The sequence below is a fragment of the Myotis yumanensis genome, unplaced genomic scaffold, assembly GCF_028538775.1.
Source record: "Myotis yumanensis isolate MYYU_CA2020_CCGP unplaced genomic scaffold, mMyoYum1.0.hap1 SCAF_3, whole genome shotgun sequence".
Lineage (NCBI taxonomy): Eukaryota > Metazoa > Chordata > Mammalia > Chiroptera > Vespertilionidae > Myotis > Myotis yumanensis.
In genome coordinates, this window is record NW_027223754.1 from 102900920 (window position 1) to 102923697 (window position 22778).

Consider the following 22778-nt stretch of genomic DNA (forward strand, 5'->3'; position numbering starts at 1 on the left):
TAGCACTTGCTGAACCAAAATTACCATCAAAGCTCAAAAAGCTGACCATCTTCATTTAACCACAAGCCAATCTTATTTAAATCAGGACTGCCCAAAAGAAATGTTCTATTAGCCATTCTGATCCGAATTCTGGTGTATGAGATCAATTCAAATATGGTACACATAAAAGAAGTCATGAGACATTTGTAATAAATAAAACAGTGGCTAACTATTACTCATTAGTAGCTTTTTGGATATAAGCTATCAAGTCTGTCCTTTCTGCACTCTTCTTAATGCCAGTGAAGATCATTTTTGTTCCAGGAATGTACTTCTTGGGATTCTCCAAATACTCCATCAGTGTAGCCTCTCCCCAGGTGAGATATTTGTTCTTGTTGGCATCCATGTAAGAAAATCCAGGCGCCTGACCTGTCTTTCACCCAAAAAGACCATGGAGATTTGGCCTAGTCTTGTGCTTGCCTCCCTTTTCCACAGTATGGCACAGGGCACACTTTTGAAAAAAAATCTTCTTGCTCTTCTCAACATCACCCATTTTTAAATCGCTCATTAGTTGTGTGTGACACAGAGGTTCCCACTCACCAGTTGGACATCTGCTCTCTCCAGAAGTTTTTTTTTTAAATGCTTTTGGATGCTCCTGTATTGGGTGCATATATGTTAACCAGAGTTATATCCTCTTGTTGTGTCAATCCCTTTAGTATTATGAAGTGGCCTTCCTTATCTCTTGTTATGGCCTTCACTTTGAGGTCAATTTTGTCAGTTATAAGTATTTCTACGCCAGCTTTCTTTTCATTTCCATTTGCCTGAAGAATTTTTTTCCATCCTTTCACTGTAAGTCTGTGTGAATCCTTTGTTCTGAGAAGGTCTCTTTTATTTATTTATTTTAAATATATTGTTATTGATTACTGAGAGGCAGGGAGAGGGAGAGAGAGATAGAAACATCAATGATGAGAGAGAATCATTGATTGGCTGCCTCCTGCACACCCCCTACTGGGGATTGAGCTTGCAACCCAGGCATGTGCCTTTGAATATAATGGAACTTGGGAATCCTTCAGTCTGCAGGCCAAGCTAGGGTGAGGTAGGTCTCTTTTAGATAACATATATATGGGTCATGTTTTCTTATCCATTCAGCTACCCTATGTGCTTTTATTTGCACATTTAATCCATTTACATTTAAGGCACTTATTGGCACTTTTATTCTTTATGCCTGTGTTCCTTCCTCTCTTTCTATTTCTTCTTCTTACAACAGTCCCTTTAGGATTTCTTACATTGCTGGTTTGGTGGTAATAAATTCGCTGATTGGGTCCGCAGCTTCTTTTAGTGTACGGTTGAAACCTTCCATTGTGTTCTTTATTGCAGCAATGTCATTCTTCATTTCCTCTTAATTCTTACACATAGTGAATTTCCATCCAGACATTTGAGCATCCTTATAACCATTGCTTTGAATTCTTTATCTGACAAATTACTTGCCTCCATTTCATTTAGTTCCTTTTCTGATGATGCCTCCTTTTTTTCCCTTTGGGGGATTGTTTCTTTGTCTTCCCATTTTTGCTGTCCATTTGTATTTGTTTCTATGTCTTAGATCAAACTGCTATGCCACCCAGATTTTTGGGGGGTGGTCCTATGTAATAGGTGTTTTGTGGGACCCATTGGTGCAGTCTCTCAGATCTCCTGAGCTGAGTATTCTATAAAAGCCCCCTCTTTGAGTTATTTGGATTCTCTTGATGTAGTTGGGTCTTGAATGTTATTGTCCCATTAATTGATGGAGTCTCTTCACAGGTTGTCTGACTGTGAGTCTCACCCATGACCTCATCATACAAGATGCTTTGGGTGTGCTCAGGGTCCCAATTCCCGTGACTAGGGTTGTCTGTGAGGTCTCACTGGCATGTGACCCACTGTGGGGTACCGGAGCCCATGGCGGGGGTCCCTTGTGAGGTCCTGCTTGCATTCAGCTCACTGCATGGGTCCAGGATGGTGTTTAAGGCCAATCTGAGTGGTGTTCGCCATTTTTTTTCTTTATACCAATCTTCTTTTTCCCTTTGTATTTTCTTTTCTTCTTCTTAAAGAAGGCTGTTTAACACATCTTGCATTCCAGGTTTGGTGGTAATAATCTAATAAATTCTCTCTCTCTCTCTCTCTCTCTCTCTCTCTCTATATATATATATATATATATATATGTATATATATATATATATGTATATGTATATATATCGTCTTGGAAACTCTTATTTTACCTGCATTTTTAAATGATACTCTTGCTGGATAGAGTAGTATTTATTTTAGGTCCTTACTTTTAATCACATTGAATATTTCATGTTAATCCTTTCTGTCCTGAAGTGTTTATGTTGAAACATCAGCTGACAGACTAATGGGAGCTCCCTAGTAGGTAATAAACTGTCTTTCTTTTGTTACTATTAATGTTATCTCTTTATCTTTAACTTTTGCCATTTTAATTATGATGTATCTTTGTGTGGACCTCGTTGGGTTCATATTGTTTAGAACTCTCTGCTCTTCCTGGTCTTGTGTTTCTTTTTCTTTCACCATGTTATGGAAGTTTTTATCCATTATTTTTTCAAATAGGTTCTCAATCTTTTTTTCTCTCTCTCTCCTTCAGATATCACTATGATGCAGATTTTATTACACTTGCTGTTGTTCCAGAGGTCCCTTAATTTTTTTTCTTTCTTTCTGCTGCTCTTTTTTTTTAAGTTATCTTGTCCTCTCAATCACTGATTAGATCATCTGCTTTTTTAAACATGTTTTTGATTCCTTCTTGTGTATTCTTCATTTCAAATATTGTGTTCTTTATTTCAGACTGGTTCTTTTTTCTGGTTTCTATAGAAACTATTTCTGTGTTTAAGTTCTAACTGAGACCATTTATTCTTCCCCGGGGTCATTGAGCATCTTTACAACTATTGTTGTTAACTCTTCATCTGGTATTTTGGTTGCTTTCATTTCATTTAACTCATTTTTTTACTTTCATTTTATTTAATTCATTTTTTTCTGGTAATTTCTCTTGTTCTTTTATTTGGGGCATGTTTCTTTCTCTTTCCATTTTGTCTGTTTACTTTTGTTATTCACTGTGTATTAGGTAGAACTATGACTGCCAAACTTGTTATGGTAATTTTATTTAATACGGTGGTCACCAACCTTTTGGACTTTATGTACCACCAGTTGTCCTTGGACCACCGGTTGGCGACCGCTGCTCCAAAGGTTTCCTTAAACCAATGGTTGCCACCCCTTTGGACCTCATGGACCACCAGTGGTCCACAGACCACTGGTTGGCGACCACTGATTTAATAGGTTTTTTGTAGGACTCAGTGGCACAATCTTCCAGATTACCTGAGCTAGGTTCTTTGGAAATATCTCTTATGTGGGTTATGTGTGTCCTCTTGTTGTAGTTGAGTCTTGAATGCTTTTGGCCTATTCTTGGGTGGTGTTAACCCTCAGGGTAGCTGACTATAAAGATAGACCTTTATCACAGTTTATGAACCACTGTGAGGGGGCTGTCCTTTTAAATGGAGTTGTTTCCAGAAGGTTCTAATGTCTGCTGGGATCTCTTCTGGGGTGTGCTGCTTGTGTGATTATTTTGGTCATACTCTGAAGATTTACACTGGTTGTGTTTGATTTGGGCTTACTTTGGTGGGGTTCCACTGCAGGTTGATTTCTGATGCTCCTATAACCAGCTTAGAGATACCTAGCTGGAGCTATGACACAATTTGCTGTTTTCGGCTGTCCCCACTGGGCCTGGGTGTGCATGGGAGTGACCAACCTCTGTACAAGGCTCAGCATTTTCCAGCTCTGAACTGGGGTAGGTCAGTAAAATTTTAAGGCACCCTGATTTTTTCCTCCTCTTATTTGCCACCCCTTCAGATTACCTGTTCTTCCTGGGGAGCCTTCTGTAGAAAGACTGTAGAATGGGCCTAGGCTGACTATAACCCACAGACCCTTTCACAAGTTGTGACCAATGGGGGTGGTGACCATTGTCAGGAGAACAGGGTGCAGCATGGTCAGGCACTCAATGGGGTAGGGAGGAGTATCCCCTTCTCCACAGCCAAACCACTATATCTACTGGGTCTCCAACCCAGCTGCCCCCAAAAGTTCAGGTTGGGTGAAGAAAGCCAACCCCACTGCAGAAGGAAGCTCAGCAGGACTGGCCCATCAGGACTTTGGAGGACAGATCAAAAGACCTTTTGTTGGGGGGAGTGGAACTTTTCAAACCTATAGGGAGGACAAGGATGTATTCTCTAACTTGTTCATAAGCCACACAATGAAGTTCTCATTTGAATCCTGGATGAGAGCTTCCTGGATGTGCTCTGAAGGTTCCACCTATGATTTGCACTGAAATACCTCATGCAGGACTGAGCTCAGCAGGTTAGGGCCACTGGTTGTTGGAAGGATAGATCAAATGAGTCTCCCATTGAAGAGTGGCCTAGGCCAGTGGTGGCGAACCTATGACACGCATGTCAGAGGTGACACACAAACTCATTTTTTTGGTTGATTTTTCTTTGTTAAATGGCATTTAAATATATAAAATAAATATCAAAAATATAAATCTTTGTTTTACTATGGTTGCAAATGTCAAAAAATTTCTATATGTGACATGGCACCAGAGTTAAGTTAGGGTTTTTCAAAATGCTGACACACCGAGCTCAAAAGGTTCGCCATCACTGGCCTAGGCTGACCTCACAGGGGAGATATGAGTGGCCCCCCATGATGTAGCCACAAAACCCAGTTTTTGTCCGCTTGAGTCCTGAATAAGAGTATTCCAGGAAGACCCATTTTGAAGATCCCAGCTCTGTGCAGTACTCTTAAATCATACACTACTGAGCCAAGCAGGGTGAAGCCACCAGTTGTTGAAGGATATGTCAAATGAGTTTTCCACTGAGGGAGTGGAATAGGATGAAATAAGAGTGACCCCCTTCACTGGGGCCACACAAACCAGTGCACTTCTGAGTCCCAGACAAGAGCTCCTGGGGAGATGTGCTCTAAAGGTCTCAGCTCTGTGCAATACCCAGTCCCTTCTGTGGGACTCTTCTCAGCTGGGAAAACCCCTGTGGGACTGAGCTCAACAGGTGGAGCCACAGGGACTGGAAGAACTGGCCAAGTGTTTCAACAGGTGGGGGATTGCTGGCTGTGCATGCAAGATAGGAAAGAATAGCCCTAATCCAAAGTTACACATCTCAATTATAGTCTGAACCTCTGCCAAGAGCTTCTCTGAAAAAAAAAAAAAAAAAGCTCCCAGTGAGTGAGAGAATGAAAGGAGATTGTGTGGACATGCGGGGAGTGTCTGTATTTGTGGGTGAGGGACAGCTATATTCCACTGGACTTTTGGGGACTGGCGGACAGGCTTCCCCTTGCCAGGTAGCCTCTACTGCTGCTGAAATCTCTCCTGGAGTGGCTGGCTCTGCTCCAGAGACTGTACCATCTTGAAAGGGAAACCAGCTGTGATCGAAAGCCCAGCCTTACCTTCAACTGGGGAGACTTCGGATACCTCCCGGAACCCTACAACCACAATGCCCAGGGACCAGCTGCCTCAGCTGAGAACCCATGAACACTGGGACTCCAGCCTTCCCCACCGCAGGCGCCTAAAAAGTCTGTCCAGGGAGATAAAATTGCGGCAGAATAGACGAAAGTGTCCTGAGCCTTGTCCTGGAGCAGATAGAATGAGCAACTAAATTGAATAACATCCAGCCCAAATCTGCGAAATAGACACAGCTGGTGAGACAGTCCACAGCCGGGAAGGGCAGAGGACGCCTGGAGAAAAGTAAAATCAGGGATCTGGGCTGGAGAGAACTGTGAGACCTCCGAGCCCAGAGGGAAACCTCATGGCACAGAGGTCGTGTCCCTTGGGACAGGCACAGCGTCTAACTGTGGAAAGGAAGTCCCCAGGACTGCTGGTAGCAGGGGATTCTAGATCTGGGTCCATAGTCACAAGAGACTGATCCCAGAGGGGGCATTCTGGACGGCTGTCCAGACCATGCTGTCCCAAGAGGAGAGGCTCACAGAGGCACAGCTCTTTCCCCTCTTTGTGGTCCTTGCTTTTCTTCACTGAATCTAGTTCATAGGACCTTTCGGATATGGACACTCACCCATGGCTGAGGTGCAGGAGGAGCTGTGGACTTGTGGAGTCTTGGGAGAGGCTGGGGAGAAGAGAAGGTCCGGTTGAGGTGGCTGTGTGTCTGGCGCTGAGTCATATCTGATGTGGGGGACCTAGGTAGCCATTTTCTCCTGAAAGATAGCCCCTCCTTGCAGTCTCCTGGCAACCAATACAGCCACACCCAGACTACACCTTGGGATAATTAAAAAAAGAAAATCTGAATAGTCCCTGAGAGTCTATAGGGGCTAACCTAAAGAGAGGCCTTCAGTCCCAGCAATAGGAAACTGAGAAGCCACAGACAGTACAGAAGAGTGAGATCTTAAACCAGCCAAAGGAACGACACTTCACTTTTTCATTTTTATTTTATTTTATTATTATTTTGTTATCTCTCTCTTTTTTTATTTTCCTTTTTTTTGGTTTCTTTATTTTTTATTTCTTTTCTCATTATTTTTCCCTCATTCAAATTTATTTTATTTTATTTTTTATCCTAATTTTTAATCATTTTTTAAAAAATTATTATTATTATTATTTTCTTCTCTCTCTTTCTTCTTATTCACTCATCCTCTTTCTACTTCCTCTATAATGAACTGAGGTCCTCCCCATATTCATCCAATTTTTAACCTTACTTTCTGTATATTAGATTCTGCCCCCACCCTCTTTACTGGGTACTTAGTATTTGTATGTTTTAGTTTACCAGTTTGTTCTCTGGTGTTTTCTCCATATATATATATATTCCTTTTTATTTTTTTTTCTTTTCTCTTTCTTTTTTTTCTTTTCTCTTATACAATTTTTTTTCTCTCTTTGATATCATTTGTGCTCTCTTTTCTCTCCCCTAATTCTCTTTTCTCTGATGGTCACTTATATTGCTGTTATTGATGTCATAAGTACATTTGTGTTTTGTTCCCTTTGTATCGTGTCTTGTCGAGGTGAATTTTATCCTGTCTGGCCAATGTGCTAGAGAACAAGCCACATAACCAGACACCCAGAGAGGAGACTCCATCCATGAACAGGTCAATAACACTCCAGACCCAAATACAGAGGCAGAAAGAAGGTGACAGTGAGGGAGAGAGCGCAAGTGAGGGAGCAAAAGAGGAGTGTGTTGTATGTGGGTGTGTGTGAGTGAGGCACAGTTAGATCCTGCAGGACCTTTGGGGGAAGGCTAGCTGGGATCACCTAACTATTTGCAAACAGTCCCAGAGAGGCCAGCTCTTCCTCAGAGGCCTTGCCTTTTTGAAGGGGAGAGCAGCTGTGACTGGGAGCCCAGCCTCACCTCCAACCAGGGTGTTCTCATATAATACCTGGGACAATACAGCCACCCCCGCCTGGGACATGATGCCTTGGCTGCAGTCCCATGGTTACCAAGACTCCAGCCATCCTGGGCGCAGGTTCCTGTGAGTTCTGAAGCATGCTTCCCTCTGACTGGACCAATACTTGAGCCCAGGGCATTGCAACCACTCAAGCAGCAGCCACGTGAACAGCCCACTCCTGTCTGAGGAGCAGCAGCCCTGTGAGCAGCCTGCCCAAGGCTGAGGAGTGGCAGCCTCACATGGCCTCCCCCTGTCAAAGGAGCAGCAGTTGTGCAAGCGGCCCACCCCTCATCTGAGGAGCAGCAACCTTGTATGCAGCCCATCTCTGTCTGAGGAGCAGCAGCCATGCAAGCAGCCTGCCCCTGTACAAGAAGCAGCAGCCTCCTGAGCATCTCGCCTTTGTCTGAGGAGCAGTAGCTGCGTGAGCAGCCCTCCCTGGTCTGAGGAGCAGCTTGCCCTTGTCCAAGGAGCAGCTTGCCCTTGTCCGAGGAGCAGCAGCTGCTTGAGCAGCCTGCCCCCATCTGAGGAGCAAAATCTGTGTGAGTGCACCCCCCACCACCATCTGAAGAGCAACAGCCTCATGAGCAGCCTGCCCCCATATGAGGAGCAGAAGCTGTGTGAGCAGCCTGCCCTGTCCAAGGAGAAACAGCTGCACGAGCAGCCCACTCTCGTATGAGGAGCAGCAGCCCTGAGAGCAACCTTCCCCCATTTGAGGAGCAGCAGCCTCATGAGAAGCCCAACCCTGTCAGAGGAGCAGCAGCTGCACGAGCAACCTGTCTGCACCAGCCAGAAAAGCCACCACTGCTGCGAACAGCTCACACCAGAGTAGCTGCCGCCAACCGAGGAGCAGGCGCTGCTGCTACAGCCCGAGGAGTAGTCGCTGCCCGAGGAGCCATTGCCACCCAAGTAGAAGCCCCTGCACAACTCAACACCTAGATCCTCCAGTGAGACCAAAAATGGTTAGACAAAGAAACCCCAAAAGGAAAGAAAAGGAGTAATCGCCAGAAAAGCAGCTAAGTGAAATGGAGGCATGCCATATGTCAGAAAAAGAATTCAGAATAAAAGTCATACAGTTCATAAACTGGATGGATGAAAACATTAACAACTTATGTATGAATCAAGAAGAAATAAAGAGTGATATAGCTGAAATAAAAAAAAAACACAATGGAAAGGTTCAACAGTAATCAAGGAAAAGTGGAGGACCAAATTAGTGAATTGGAAGACAGGGAAGTAAAACATATCCAAACTGAACTGCAATTGAAGAAAAATATTAAAAGAGAGGGGGAGAGCCTAAGGGAGCTTTGGGACAACATACAACAAAGCAACATACAAATAATAGGGGTGCTAGAATGACAGGAAGAGGAACAAGGGTTAGAAAACCTATTTGAAGAAATAATGTCAGAAAACTTCCCTGAGGTGGGGAAGAAAAAAGTCACACAAGCACAGAGAGTCCCAAACAAGATGAACCCAAAAAGACCCACACCAAGAAACGTCATAATTACCATGGCAAATGCTCAGGACAAAGAGAGAATCTTAAAGGCTACGAGAGACAGAAAGTTACATACAAGGGTTCTCCCATTAGATTATCAAATGATTTCTCAACAGAAACACACCAGGCCAGAAAATAAAGGAAGGAAATTTACAAATGATGCAAAGCAAGGGACTGAATGCAAGAATACTCTATCCAGCAACTCTATCATTCAAACTTGAAGGGGAAATAAGGAGCAACACAGACCAAAAAAAATAAGCTAAGGATGTTTATCACTACCAACCCACAATGCAAGAGATGCTAAAGGGATTGGTGTAAAAAGAAGAAATAAAAAGAGAACATGGGCACAAAAAATAAAAATAGATACAAACAAGTACCTATCAATAATAAATTTAAATGTAAATGGGCTAAATGCTCCAATCAAAAGACATCTAGTAGCAAAGTGGATAAAAAACATGACTCATACATATGCTGTCTACAAGAGATCCACCTCAGAACAAGGGACTCACACAGACTGAAAGTGAAGGGATGGAAAAATATTGTTAAGGCAAATGAAAATGAAAAAAAAGCTGGGGTAGCAATACTTATAGCTGACAAAATAGACCTCAAAGTAAAGGCCATATCAAGAGATAAGGAAGGCCAGTTCATAATACTAAAGGGATCGATACAACAAGAGGATATAACCCTGATAAACATATATGCACCCAATGCAGGAGCACCCAAATACATAAAAAAAACACCTGGACGATATCAAGGGATAAATAGACAACAATACAATCATGGTAGGGGACATTAATACCCCACTGCCATCACTGGATAAATCCTCTATACAAAAAATCAGCAAAGACATCAATCCTTAATGATTCACTAGATCAGATGTACTTAACATTTCACCCCCATACCACGGAATATACATTCTTCTCAAGTGCACATGGGACATTTTCAAACATAGACCACATACTGGGTCACAAGCAAAGTCTCCCCAAATTCAAGAAGATTGAAAACATATCAAGCATCTTCTCAGACCACAATGACATAATATTAGAAATAAACTACAATAAAAGCAAAAAAAAATTCAAACATTTGGAAGCTGAAGAGCATGCTATTAAACAATGATTTGGTTACCAAAGAGATCAAAGAAAAAATTAAAAACACCTTAGTAACTAATGACAATAAAAATACAACAAACCAAAATGAAAGCAGTCCTGAGAGGGAAGTTTATAGCTCTACAGACCTACCTCAAAAAATAAGGAAAAATGGTAGTAATCATCTAACTCTACAACTTAAAGAATTAGAAAGAGAGCAACAAAAAGCCCAGAGTGAGTAGAAGGAAGGAGATAATAAAGATCAGAGTACAAATAAATGACATAGAGACAAAAAAAAAAAAAAACCAATATAAAAGATCAATGAAAGAAAAGCTGGCTCTTTGAAAGGATAAAGAAGTTTGATGAACCTCTAGCCAGGATCACCAAGAAGCAAAGAGAGAGGACCTGAATAAACAAAATCACAAATGAAAGAGGCAAAATAACAACAGACCCTACAGAAATACAAATGATTGTTAAAAATACTGTGAAAAACTCTATTCCAACAAACTGTACAACCTGGAGGAAATGGACATATTCCTAGAAAAATAGAACCTTCCAAAACTCAATCAGGAAGAATCTAAAAATCTCAATAGGCTGATAACTATGGAAGATATTGAAGAAGTCATCAAAAAGCTCACAGCAAACAAAAGCCGGGGGCCAGAATGCTTCACTGGGGAGTTTTACCAAACATTCGAAGAAGAACAAAAACCTATCCTCCTCAGACTATTCAAAAAAATTCAAGAGGAAGGAACACTTCCAACTCATTCTATGAATCCAGCATTATTCTGATACCAAAACCAGATAAAGATAATGCAATGAAAGAGAATTACAGGCCAATATCCCTCATGAACATAGATGCCAAAATCCTCAACAAAATCTTAGCAAATTGGATCCAGCATTACTTCAGAAAGGCCATACACCATTACCAGGTAGGATTTATCCCGGGGATGCAAGGATGGTACAATATCCTCAAATAAATAAATGTAATACATCATATAAACAAATTGAGAGATAAAAATCACATAGTCATATCAATTGATACAGAAAAAGCATTTGACAAAATCCAACACCCTTTCTTGACAAACACTCTCAGCAAAGTGGGACTAGAGGGATCATACATCAACAGAATAAAAGCCTTATATGACAAACCTACATCCAACTTTATACTCAATGGATAAAAACTAAAATCATTTTCCCTAAGAACGGGAAGAAGACATGCCCACTCTCACCACTCCTGTTCAACATAGTTCTGGAAGTGCTAGCTATAGCAATTAGATAAGAAGAAGAAATAAAAGATATCCAAATTGGAAAAGAAGACATAAAACTGTTATTATTCACATATGACATGATACGGTACATAGTGTTGTGGACCAACATTCGCGAGAATAAGATCACCAACTCCAATTAGGTCTTAAACAGCAAGCAAGGATTTATTGAACTGGCCAGTGACTGCCACAGGCTTTCCCCTGTAACAGCCACAAGCTTTGTCTTCCACAAGCTTTTATCCCCAGAAAACACAAACGTCCTTGATTTACAGTTACAAGGCTCTAATCAGGACCTTGATGCCAATGTCTGGGAGTGGGAGACTTGGAGTTATGCCTGGTTACCTATCCTTGACCCCATCCTTGTTAAAATTTTTTACTGACATTCAATTCATCACACTCCCTACTGGTCTTAAGAGATGAATTCAGACCCTGGATTCGTTGCTAGTATCCACTAGCTGAGAGTACTGGGTGTGCAGGACCATGAGTTAGAACGCAGATCCCTGGCTCAGGCCCAGTCTGGAGGTGTAGGGAGAGTATGCAGGGGGTGATTCCGGTGGTGCATGCCCACCAGGTACCATTTGGAGCCACCGGGTACCAGGAGGTCCCAGATCCTGGTCTCTCCGGAAGTCGGAGTGTCTGGTTACAATTTTCTGCATAGGGGGAATTGGGGAGGGAGTAATTGGCAGATGTGACACACAGCCCAGCTCCAATAATATCTCCCAAAGTTAATCCCCTCCTCCCATTTCCCCAGGCACATAGTCCCGGGGTTTCTGCATCCGTGAACACGTTGCGGACATTGGCCGCACTTGCCCCAAATGGAGCCGAAGCTCCGATCCCTATGTAATAGGGGGGTTAGGGGTTGACTTGGGCACATGCCTGGCATCTCTGAGCCACATGATTGGTCATCCTCTGTAGTCCCGGAATGTAGTAATCCTTGAGAAGAAGCTCAGCAAGCTTGGTGCCTCCGAGATGGGTGCCCCTATGGGTCTGCTCTATGATGATTCTGCCCAGGCTTTCTGGGAGGAACAGACGGTGGTCCAGGAGTTTCAGCCATCCTCCCTTGGTTACCTGGGCCCCTAGTCCTTTTGCTTGCTCTTCTTCCTTCTTGATGTAGGTTGAGGTGTCTGGCAGCTGGCGGTCTGGGAGGGCCACTAATACCTGTAGAGGCCCTACTGGTCTTTTGGCAGCTTCCTTTGCTGCTTGATCAGAGCAGGTTGATTGGCCAGGTCCGTTGTCTTCTTGAGGATGATCCGCAGCGGGTGTGTCTGATCAGAGGTCACCTTCTACTCAGGCTGGGCGTCACTCGGCTGGTGTGCTGCTGCCACCCAGAGGCAAGTAGGTCACCTAAATACTCAAATGCAAAGGGGTTAAGTCTTTTGGACAAATAGTCTACCAACCTTTTCTAGGGGCTGAGACTTTAGGTGAGTACCTCTTTGGCTATGCCCATTGTCTCACATACCCAGAGGTGGAAATACTTAGTTACATCTGGTAGCACTAGTTGGCCCATCGTCCTTGCTCTGCTCATGTCTAACTGCCTAATATATTACCTCAAGGATCCTGGCTCTGAATTCTTTCAGGGAAAATGGGCGTTGGATTTCTCTTCTGTAACTGCTTCGTGCTGAGGAGGGATGGAGTTTTCTCTCAGAGCCAAGAGATCCTTGCTGTCTGTCAGAGGGACGATTGAGGCCTGGGCACAGAAGGAGGTGGGCTTGTGACCTGATGGAAAGAAAACATTTCAGTTTTAATAACCTCTATTGAAATAGAGTTTTTCTCCTCAAAATTACCTCTGTGTTTATCAGAAAACCAAATTAAGACCAATTTATCTATTGTATTCAATTTGGCCTGATGTTTGCATAAGCACAACAAGAATGGTAACTGATTACCTTTGCCAGAATTTCATGATTGAATCTTAATGTGCCCAGTAGGGCCAGGAAGCCAAGCCATCCAGCTGCCATCAGGCCTGCCTGCAGTATCTGCTGAGTTAGGTGAATCCCTCACCTGTAGCAACTCCACCTGGGCCCACACCCTAGGCTTTAAGGCCCATTTCAGTAGCCCTCCTACTCATCGCGGCCCAGAGTGCGTGGGGGTTCCGCAGGGACGCAGAGGCATCCTTATTGCTCCCCTTCTACTCTGACCAACCGCCAGTGATGGTAGGGCATGAGCCTGACGCTCCAGCGCCAGCCATCTTCAGGGCTCCCAAGCAGGATACCAGGCTTTTTTTGTGGCATTCTTACTGGCTTCAAGTCTTCAGAGTCCAGACAGATCTTTTTAAAACATGATACTCCAGTCAAAGTTTTCGGTTAATAAAACCACTATGAGGAACCAGTCTTATTGAGTCTATGCAAAGAAATGTATTGCCAGGATTTATTAAGCATTGCCAAATTTCGGAGGAATTATATAAGGAGAAAAACATACTGATCTGCTCTAAGATTTCCTGATTTTCCTTGCCAGTCCCTTTTCATGGACTCTTCAGAGTAATTGTCTTTAAATGGCAAGAAGAAATTTACAATGTGTTTATATTCAAATAGATAGTTACAGCTGTTCCTGTAGTAGGTTTCCCCTTACTTGACTTGTTCTTTCAGAATGGACTAAGGGAGCTTTATTTCCTTATGGGGTCTTACATGTCACTGGACCTCACAGGGTCTGTAATCCCTGTAACAGAGGGCTAGTACTCACCACCTCACTACTTCCTTCTGTTCCAAACAGGCCTTCCCCAGTTTCCTAAAGTTGAGGTTTTGTGCCACCCCTGACATGGGCATGGTCACACAGGCCTGCAAAGACAGTATACAGGTTGCTAACTGTCAACTGTCTCTCAATAGAGACCAAAACCTAATGGGTATTCTTTGCCCAGTTGGGCACCTGCCCTCTCAGCAGCTAGGCACCCTCTACTTTTGGAGTTCACCCCACATAGCCTCCTTTTAGGACAGCTAACACATAGCCATAACAATGGACCTCAGTGTGGGAGATTGGACACTTGCCAGTTACTCCCAAAGACTACCAAGGACTGTAGACCATCACCGGTCTACAGCAACTGCTGGCAGCTACAGCTACATTCAAACCTGTAAGAGAATCAAAGGTTAATACAATATACTAATACAATGAAACATAATATTGGCACTATGGCTGCTTCAGGCAGCTAAATCTTCTGTTATTATACAGTTTTCTGCAGGCCACTGTCAGGGCTGTGCACTGCGGCCAGTTCTTCTTTCTAGCAACAAATACAGTCTGTCCAATTTCCTTAAAATGTATTCTGGCACAGGAGAAAGTTGTTTTGCTGTACACAGGTAGCTTAACCCCTATACAACTGGGCTTGGACCTCTGCTTAGCAAACTGCAGTCTATAAGTTTAATATGCAGCCTCCGGTCCTCCTAACCCAACAAGGTTTCGGCCAGTCTCCGAGTCAGACTCCTCCTTTCTTGGAGAATTTCAAAGTTCTGATGGCTCCCAGGTCCAGGTAGAGTGCCCTTTTCTTTGCCCTTTTGTTAACCCTGTTTATTAGTTACAGGGCCCTGCTATCCTTGACTTCCCACCAGTCCCCTTTGTGGCAGAGCAGTGACCATGCCTCTTCCAAGGGAGTTCACTGGAAGGGGATATCAGCCCCTCCTGTAACAGCAGCAACAGGTACTAAACCCTTTCAGTACATTTGCAAACAGGGAGCTTTTACTAACTCTATCTGCAGCTTTCATAGATCCCAGGCTTGCTGCTCTATTCCTGGGGCTGTAGGAAGGCTAGTACCAGTCACTGGCTTCTGGCTTAACTGCTGTAGCCTGCAAGCCAAAAGCCCAAGTCTTGTATTGCTTGTTGTAAAACACTCATTACTCACTGGGCAGCAGTGGGGCAGCTCTAGTGTCAGGTAAATTTCTGCTGTCCCCCACTTTCTCGCTGCTACTGCTGCTTCTTTTTTCAGGGCCACTGCAGGCAGCTTGGGCACCCAGCCCCCCTTCTTTGTTCTGACTTTCGGGGGCTGAGTCTGCCTAGCAAACAGTTCTAAATCACCAGGGCGGCTGCAGACTTCAGCTTCGTTTCTCCTCCGATTTGCACCTGGGAGTTTAGTGGTTTTTAATGTAATAAACTAGGGCAGAGAAAGATTAATTGCACTTACAGAAAACTTGCGACCTTGAAGTCAGTTGATAAGGCATCTGCTAGCAGTCTGCAGACAGTAACATCAACAAAACCTTTTGTCCCCCCCCCCTTCTTTGATCATTCACTCCCCAATCTGGTCTGGAGCTGGGGAACAGCGCCTCGATCCGCCTTGCATCCCCAGAGGGCTGCCCGTCTGGCCCAAGGACCAATTTCCTCCCCTCCGCCTTCACCCTCCCTCTCTCTCTCTTTCTCTCTGAGGTGAAGAGGGTCTGCAGTAACTGCTGGCAGTCATCCCACGTGGGTTGGTGGGTAAAAAAGACTGACTCCAGCAGAGAGATCAGACCCTGAGGGTTCTGAGAAAAGGAGGGATTTGATTCTTCCAATTATACAAATCACTAGTTGAGAAAGGGACATAAATCAGGAAAGGCTGGCTGTCCAGGCCCAGGTCCAGTGGCCCAGCCTGCCTCAAGGGCAGAAGAGGCACTGGGGCTGCCTGCCCAACACCCCCGGAAGCTCCATATTCCATTCCCTGTCTAGTATGGGACGGACTAAAGAGGTTGGAGGATGACAAAGCCCCTCCCACCGGTGGGTCCGGAGGGAAGACAATTGGTGTTGGGGGATTAAGGGGCTCTGGGTCAAGAGCTGGTGGCATGGCCTGGGCCTGAGGCTGGGGCTTACCCCAATCAGGCGCTGGGAGAACATAGGGGGGCGGCCGGCTGATGGGTCTTCCTGCTCTCCCTGAAGGACCAGGGGAGCCTTTCCCTTCTGGAGCCCGGTCAAAAGAATTGTCTGTCTCAGTCCCGATTTTCCCCTCGGGAGGCATGCCCTCATCCACCGGGTTTTCTTGGTCAATATGTCAACACAAACCTGAATATAAGGAATTTGATCAGGATGCCCTGGGCGGCAGTATATGATATGATGGACCTGGTAGTAGTGGTCAGATCAAAAGACCCTGCATCCGGCCACCCCACCTGGAAAGTGGGCCACTCCCATTCACAGAATTGCTGTAAATCAAAAGCATTAACATAATTTCCGTAGCCTCTGGCTCTCTTCTTGAAGTCCTGAAAATTCTTAAGAAAACATTGCAGTGGGGAACACACAGAAGCAGATGACGACTGTCCCATTTTGACAACAAACACCAGACAACAAACACTAGACAACAAACACCAGACAGACAAGTCCTGTGCCGTGGCCACCGTCGTGGCCACCGGTTGGAGTCGGGAGGTAGTGCTGTGTCCAGCCCTCCCCTTGACTCCCCTGTGAGATCTCACCCCAGGCGCCTCCTGTCCTTACCTCCTGCAGGATTTTTCAATAAGTCCTCGCCACTTGCCCGGTGATGGATGGGGGAGAGCCTCCTGCCCTAGATAGGGGGGTCCCTCTCACCCCTGACGGGTATCTCGCTGCGGCCTCCAAATGTTGTGGACCAACATTCGCAAGAATAAGACCACCAACTCAAATTGGTCTTAAACAGCAAGCGAGGATTTCTTGAACTGGCCAGTGACTGCCACAGGCTTTCCCCTGTAACAGCCCCGAGCTTTGTCTTCCACGAGCTTTTATCCCCAGAAAACACAAACGTCCTTGATTTACAGTTACAAGGCTCTAATCAGGACCTTGACGCCGATGTCTGGGAGTGGGAGACTTGGAGTTATGCCTGGTTACCTATCCTTGACCCCATCCTTGTTAAAATATTTTACTGACATTCAATTCATCACAATAGAAAACCCTAAAGATTCCATAAAAAATTATTAGACTTAATAAATAGATTTGGCAATGTAACAGGATACAAAATTAACACCAAGAAATCTATGGCATTTCTATACACCAATAGTGAACATACAGAAAGAGAGACTAAAAAAAAAAATCCCATTTACCATCATGCCAAAAACATTAAGATACCTAGGCATAAACTTAACTAAGGAAGTAAAAGACCGGTACTTGGAAAACTACAGGATACTGAAAAAAGAGATAGAGGAAGACATAAATAGATGGAAGAATATACTGTGTTTATGGATTGGTAGAATCAGCATCATTAAAATGTCCATACTACCCAAAGCAATCTATAGATTCAATGCATTCCCCATTAAAATACCAATGACATATTTCACAGACCTAGAACAAACTTTCTAAAAATTCATCTAGAATAAAAAAAGACCCCAAATAGCTGCAGCAATCCTGAGAAAGAAGAACAAAGTAGGAGGAATCTCAATAGCAGATATCAAGCTATATTACAAAGTCACTGTTCTCAAAACTGCCTGGTATTGGCACAAGAACAGACATATAGATCAATGGAATAGAATAGAGACCCCAGAAATCCACCAAAACTACTATGCCCAATTAATATTTGATAAAAGAGGCAAGAACATACAATGGAGTCAAGCAGTCTCTTTAATTAATGGTGTTGGGAAAATTGGACAGATACATGCCAAAATATGAAACTAGACTACCAACTTTAACCTGGCTTTTTCTTTATATTCTTATTTAAAGGACTTCTATTCACTTAGATTTCACGTGGTTCTCAATGATGGTTGTTCTATGATTTAGTTGTAATGTTTTTTTGTTTAGTTGTAATTTTGATGTGATTGTGGGAGGAGATAAGCACAGCATTTACCTATGCTACCATTTTGACTGAAATCCTAAGTCTTCAGTTTGCTAATATTTTGTTAAGGATTTTTGCATCTATGTGCATCAGATATATTGGTTTATAATTTTCTTTCTTATTAGTATCTTTATCTGGTTTTGAATTAAGATAATGCTGGCCTGCACAATTTACAATAGCTAAATTCTGGAAAGAGCCCGAGTGCCCATCAGTAGATGAGTGAATAAAAAAGCTGTGGTACATTGATACCATGGAATACTATGCAACAGTAAAAAAAAAAAAAAAAAAAGAGGAAGAAGAATCTCTTACCCTTAGAGACAGCATGGAGGGAGCTGGGGAGTATCATGCTAAATGAAATAAGTCAATCAGAGAAAGACAAACATCACATGATCTCACTCATATGTGGAATCAAAGTAACAAAGTAAACTGATGAACCAAGTGGATCCAGAGACATGGAAGCATGGAACAGAATGCAGAATCTTGCACGGAAGGTGGAGGAGGGTGGTTGGGAAGTAATCAACTAAGAACCTTGTATGCATATATGCATGACCCATGGTCACAGACAATGGGGCTGTGAGGGCCTGGGGCAGGAGGCGGGGACAAATCTTAGCTATTGTGAATTGTGCTGCTATGAACATAGGGGTGCATATGTCCTTTCTGATTGGTGTTTCTTATTTCTTGGGATATATTCCTAGAAGTGGGATTACTGAGTCAAATGGAAGTTCCATTTTTAATTTTTTGAGGAAACGCCATACTGTTTTCCACAGTGGCTGTACCAGTTTGCATTCCCACCAGCAGTGCACGAGGGTTCCTTTTTCTCCAAACCCTTGCCAGCACTTGTCGTTTGTTGATTTGTTGATGATAGCAATTCTGACAGGTGTGAAATGGTATCTCATTGTGGTTTTGATTTGCATGTCTCAGATGATTAGTGACTTTGCGCATGTTTTCAAATGTCTCTTGGCTTTCTGTATGTCCACTTTCCAAAAGTGTCTATTTAAGTTCTTTGCCAATTTTTTGGATTGGATTGCTTATCTTCATTTTGTTAAGATTTATGAGTTCCTTATACATTTTGGAGATTAGGTCCTTATCAGATATAACATTTACAAATACCTTCTCCCATGTAGTGGGCTTTCTTATTGTTTTGTTGATGGTTTCTTTCCCTGTGCAGAAGCTTTTTATTTTGATGTAGACCCATTTGTTTATTTTCTTCTTAGTTTCCATTGTCTTATGAGCTGTATTGGTACGATATTGCTACAACACATGTCTCAAATTTTGCTGCCTGTGGATTCATATAAGATTTTTATGGTTTCCCATTTTACATTTAAGTCCTTTATCCATATTCAGTTTATTTTTGAATATGGTGTAAGTTAGGGGTCTAGTTTGTTTTTTTTGCATGTATCTGTTCAATTTTCCCAACACCACTTATTGAAGAGACTGTCTTGACTCCATTGTATGCTCTTGCCTCCTTTGTCAAATATTAATTGAGCATAATGGCTTGGGTCAATTACTGGGTTCTTTGTTCTGTTCCAGTGGTCTATATATCTGTTCTTGTGCCAGTACCAGGTAGTGTTGAGAACAGTGGCTTTGTAATATAGCTTGATATCTGGTATGATTCCTCAAACTTTGTTATTCTTTCTAAAGATTGCTGTGGCTATTCAGGGTCTTTTTTTAAAATTCCAGATGAATTTTTGGAAAGTTTGTTCTAGGTCTGTGAAATATGCCATTGGTGTTTTAATGGGGAGTACATTGAATCTATAGATTGCTTTGGGTAGTATGGACATTTTAATGATATTAATTCTATGTATTCATGAACATGGTATGTTCTTCCATCTGTTTATGTCTTACTCTATCTCTTTTTTTCAATACCTGTAGTTTTCCTAGTACAGGTTTTTTACCTTCTTAGATAAGTTTAATGCTAGATATCTTAATTTTTTTTGTGTGAAATCATAAATGGGTTTGTTTTATTGTTTCTCTTTCTGTGAGTTTATTATTGGTGTATGAAAAAGCCATAGATTTCTGGGTGTTAATTTTGTATCCTGCTACATTGCCAAATTTATTTATTAAGTCTAATGGGTTTTTTATGGAGTCTTTAGGGTTTTCTATGTACAATATCATGTCCTCTGCAAATAATGACAGTTTTACTTCTTCTTTTCCAATTTGGATGCCTTTTATTTCTTCTTTTTATCTGATCACTAAGGCTAGCACTTCCAGCACTATTTCGAACAGGAGTGATGAGAGTGGGCATCCCTGTCTTCTTCCAGTTCTTAGGGAAAACGATTTTAGTTTTTATCCATTGAGTATAATGTTGGATGTAGGTTTGTCATATAAGGCTTTTATTCTGTTGATGTATGATCCCTCTATTTCCACTTTGCTGAGAGTGTCAAGAAAGGGTGTTGGATTTTGTCAAATGCTTTTTCTGCATCAATTGATATGATTGTGTGGTTTTTATCTCTCCATTTGTGTGTGTGATGTATCACATTTATTGATTTGCAGATATTGTACCATTCTTGCATTCCCAGAATAAATCCCACTTGGTCATGGTGTATGATCTTTCTAATGTAATGCTGGGTCTTATTTGTTAGGATTTTGCTGAGGATTTTAGCATTTATGTTCATTACAGATATTGGCCTGTAATTCTCTTTCTTTGTAGTATCTTTATCTGGTTTTGGGATTAGGGTAATGCTGGCTTCATACAAATAACTTGGAAGTGTTCCTTCCTGTTGAATTATTTGGAATAGTCTGAGGAGGATAGGTTTTAAATTCTTTGAATGTGTGGTAAAACTCCCCTATGTAGCCATCTGGTACAGGGCTTTTGTTTGCTGGAAGTTTTCAGATGACTGCTTCAATTTCCTCCATAGTTTGGCCTATTCAGATTTTTTGATTCTTCCTAATTGACTTTTGGATGTCATATTTTTCTAGGAATATGTCCATTTCTCCTGGGTTTACCAGTTTATTGGAATAGAGTTGCTTATTGTATATATATATATATATATATATATATATATATATATATTTTTTTTTTTTTTTTACAATACTGTGTCTGTTGTTATTTTGACTCTTTCACTTCTGATTTTGTTTATTTGGGTTCTCTCTCTTTGTTTCCTGGTGAGCCAGGCTTGAGATTCATCAGTCTTGTTTATCCTTTCAAAGAACCAGCTCTTGGTTTCATTGATATTTTGTATTGATTTTTTGGTCTCTATTTCATTTATTTCCACTCTTATCTTTATTATTGCCTTACTTCTTTTCACTCTGGGCTTTTCTTGTTGCTCCCTCTCTAATTCTTTTTTAAGTATATATATTTTTATTGATTTCAGAGAAAAAGGGAGAGCGGCAGAGAGATAGAAACATAAATGAGGAGAGAAAGGGCCATTGATATTTTTTGGGGGGGATATTTATTTACTTACTTACTTATTTATTTATTTATTTTTTAATTGTTTAATGCTTAAAGTATTACAAAGAGTATTATATATGTCTCCTTTTTTCTTTTCTTTCTTTCTTTCTTTCTTTCTTTCTTTCTTTCTTTCTTTCTTCCTTTTATTAAATCTTTATTGTTCATATTATTACATTTGTTCCTCTTTTTTTCCCCCATAACTCCCTTCCTTCCAGTTCCCACCCCACCCTCCGCCCTCACTCCCCACCCACTGTCCTCATCCATAGGTGCACGATTTTTGTCCAGTCTCTTCCCGCATCTCCCACACCCTTTTCCTCCCCAAGAATAGTCAGTCCATTCCCTTTCTATGTCCCTGATTCTATTATAATCACCAGTTCATTCTGTTCATCAGATTATTTATTCACTTGATTCTTAGATTCACTTGTTGATAGATGCATATTTATTGTTCATAATTTGTATCTTTACCTTTTTCTTCTTCTTCCTCTTCTTAAAGGATACCTTTCAGCATTTCATATAATACTGGTTTGGCGGTGATGAACTCCTTTAGCTTTTTCTTGTCTGTGAAGCTCTTTATCTGACCTTCAATTCTGAATGATAGCTTTGCTGGATAAAGTAATCTTGGTTGTAGGTTCTTGGCATTCATCACTTTGAATATTTCTTGCCACTCCCTTCTGGGCTGCAAAGTTTCTGTTGAGAAATCAGCTGACAGTTGTATGGGTATTCCCTTGTAGGTAACTGAGTTTCTTTCTCTTGCTGCTTTTAAGATTCTCTCTTTGTCTTTTGCTCTTAGCATTTTAATTATGATGTGTCTTGGTGTGCTCCTCTTTGGGTTCCTTTTGTTTGGGGTTCTCTGTGCTTCCTGGAGTTGTAAGTCTATTTCTTTCACCAGGTAGGGGAAGTTTTCTGCCATTATTTCTTCAAATAGGTTTTGAATATCTTGCTCACTCTCATCTTCTGGCACCCCTATAATTCGGATGTTGGTACGCTTGAAGCTGTCCCAGAGGCTCCTTACACTATCTTCGTATTTTCGGATTCTTTTTTCATTTTGCTTTCCCGGTTGGGTGTTTTTTGCTTCTTCGCATTTCAAATCTTTGACTTGATTCTTGCGTTCCTCTGGTCTGCTGTTGGGAGTCTGTATAATATTCTTTATTTCAGTCCATGTATGCTTAATTTCTAGTTGGTTCTTTATCACAACATCGCGGGTCTCATTAGATTTCTTGTAGATCTCAATAAGTTTATCGGCGGCTTCTAGACAGTTCTTGAGGGACCTTAAAAGTGTGGTTCTGAACTCAATATCCTCCATTGACAATTTTGTCCTGTTTCTTTGTCTCCTCATTTTTTATGCTTTCTAGGTGCACCCCCTAGTGGTCTTTGTGCTCAGTCTTGTTGTAGTTAAGCCTTGATTGTTGTAGTTAATACTGGGGGGATTTGACCTCCAGGCCAACTGGCTGTGAGAATCAGCTGTGTCTGC

At 42.1% G+C, this 22778-nt stretch overlaps 1 pseudogene; it reads right to left on the reverse strand.

Annotated features, from left to right (window-relative positions):
- Positions 1-211: 211 nt before the first annotated feature.
- On the reverse strand, positions 212-529 carry LOC139005142 (cytochrome c-like; annotated as a pseudogene).
- Between the last annotated feature and the right edge of the window lie 22249 nt (positions 530-22778).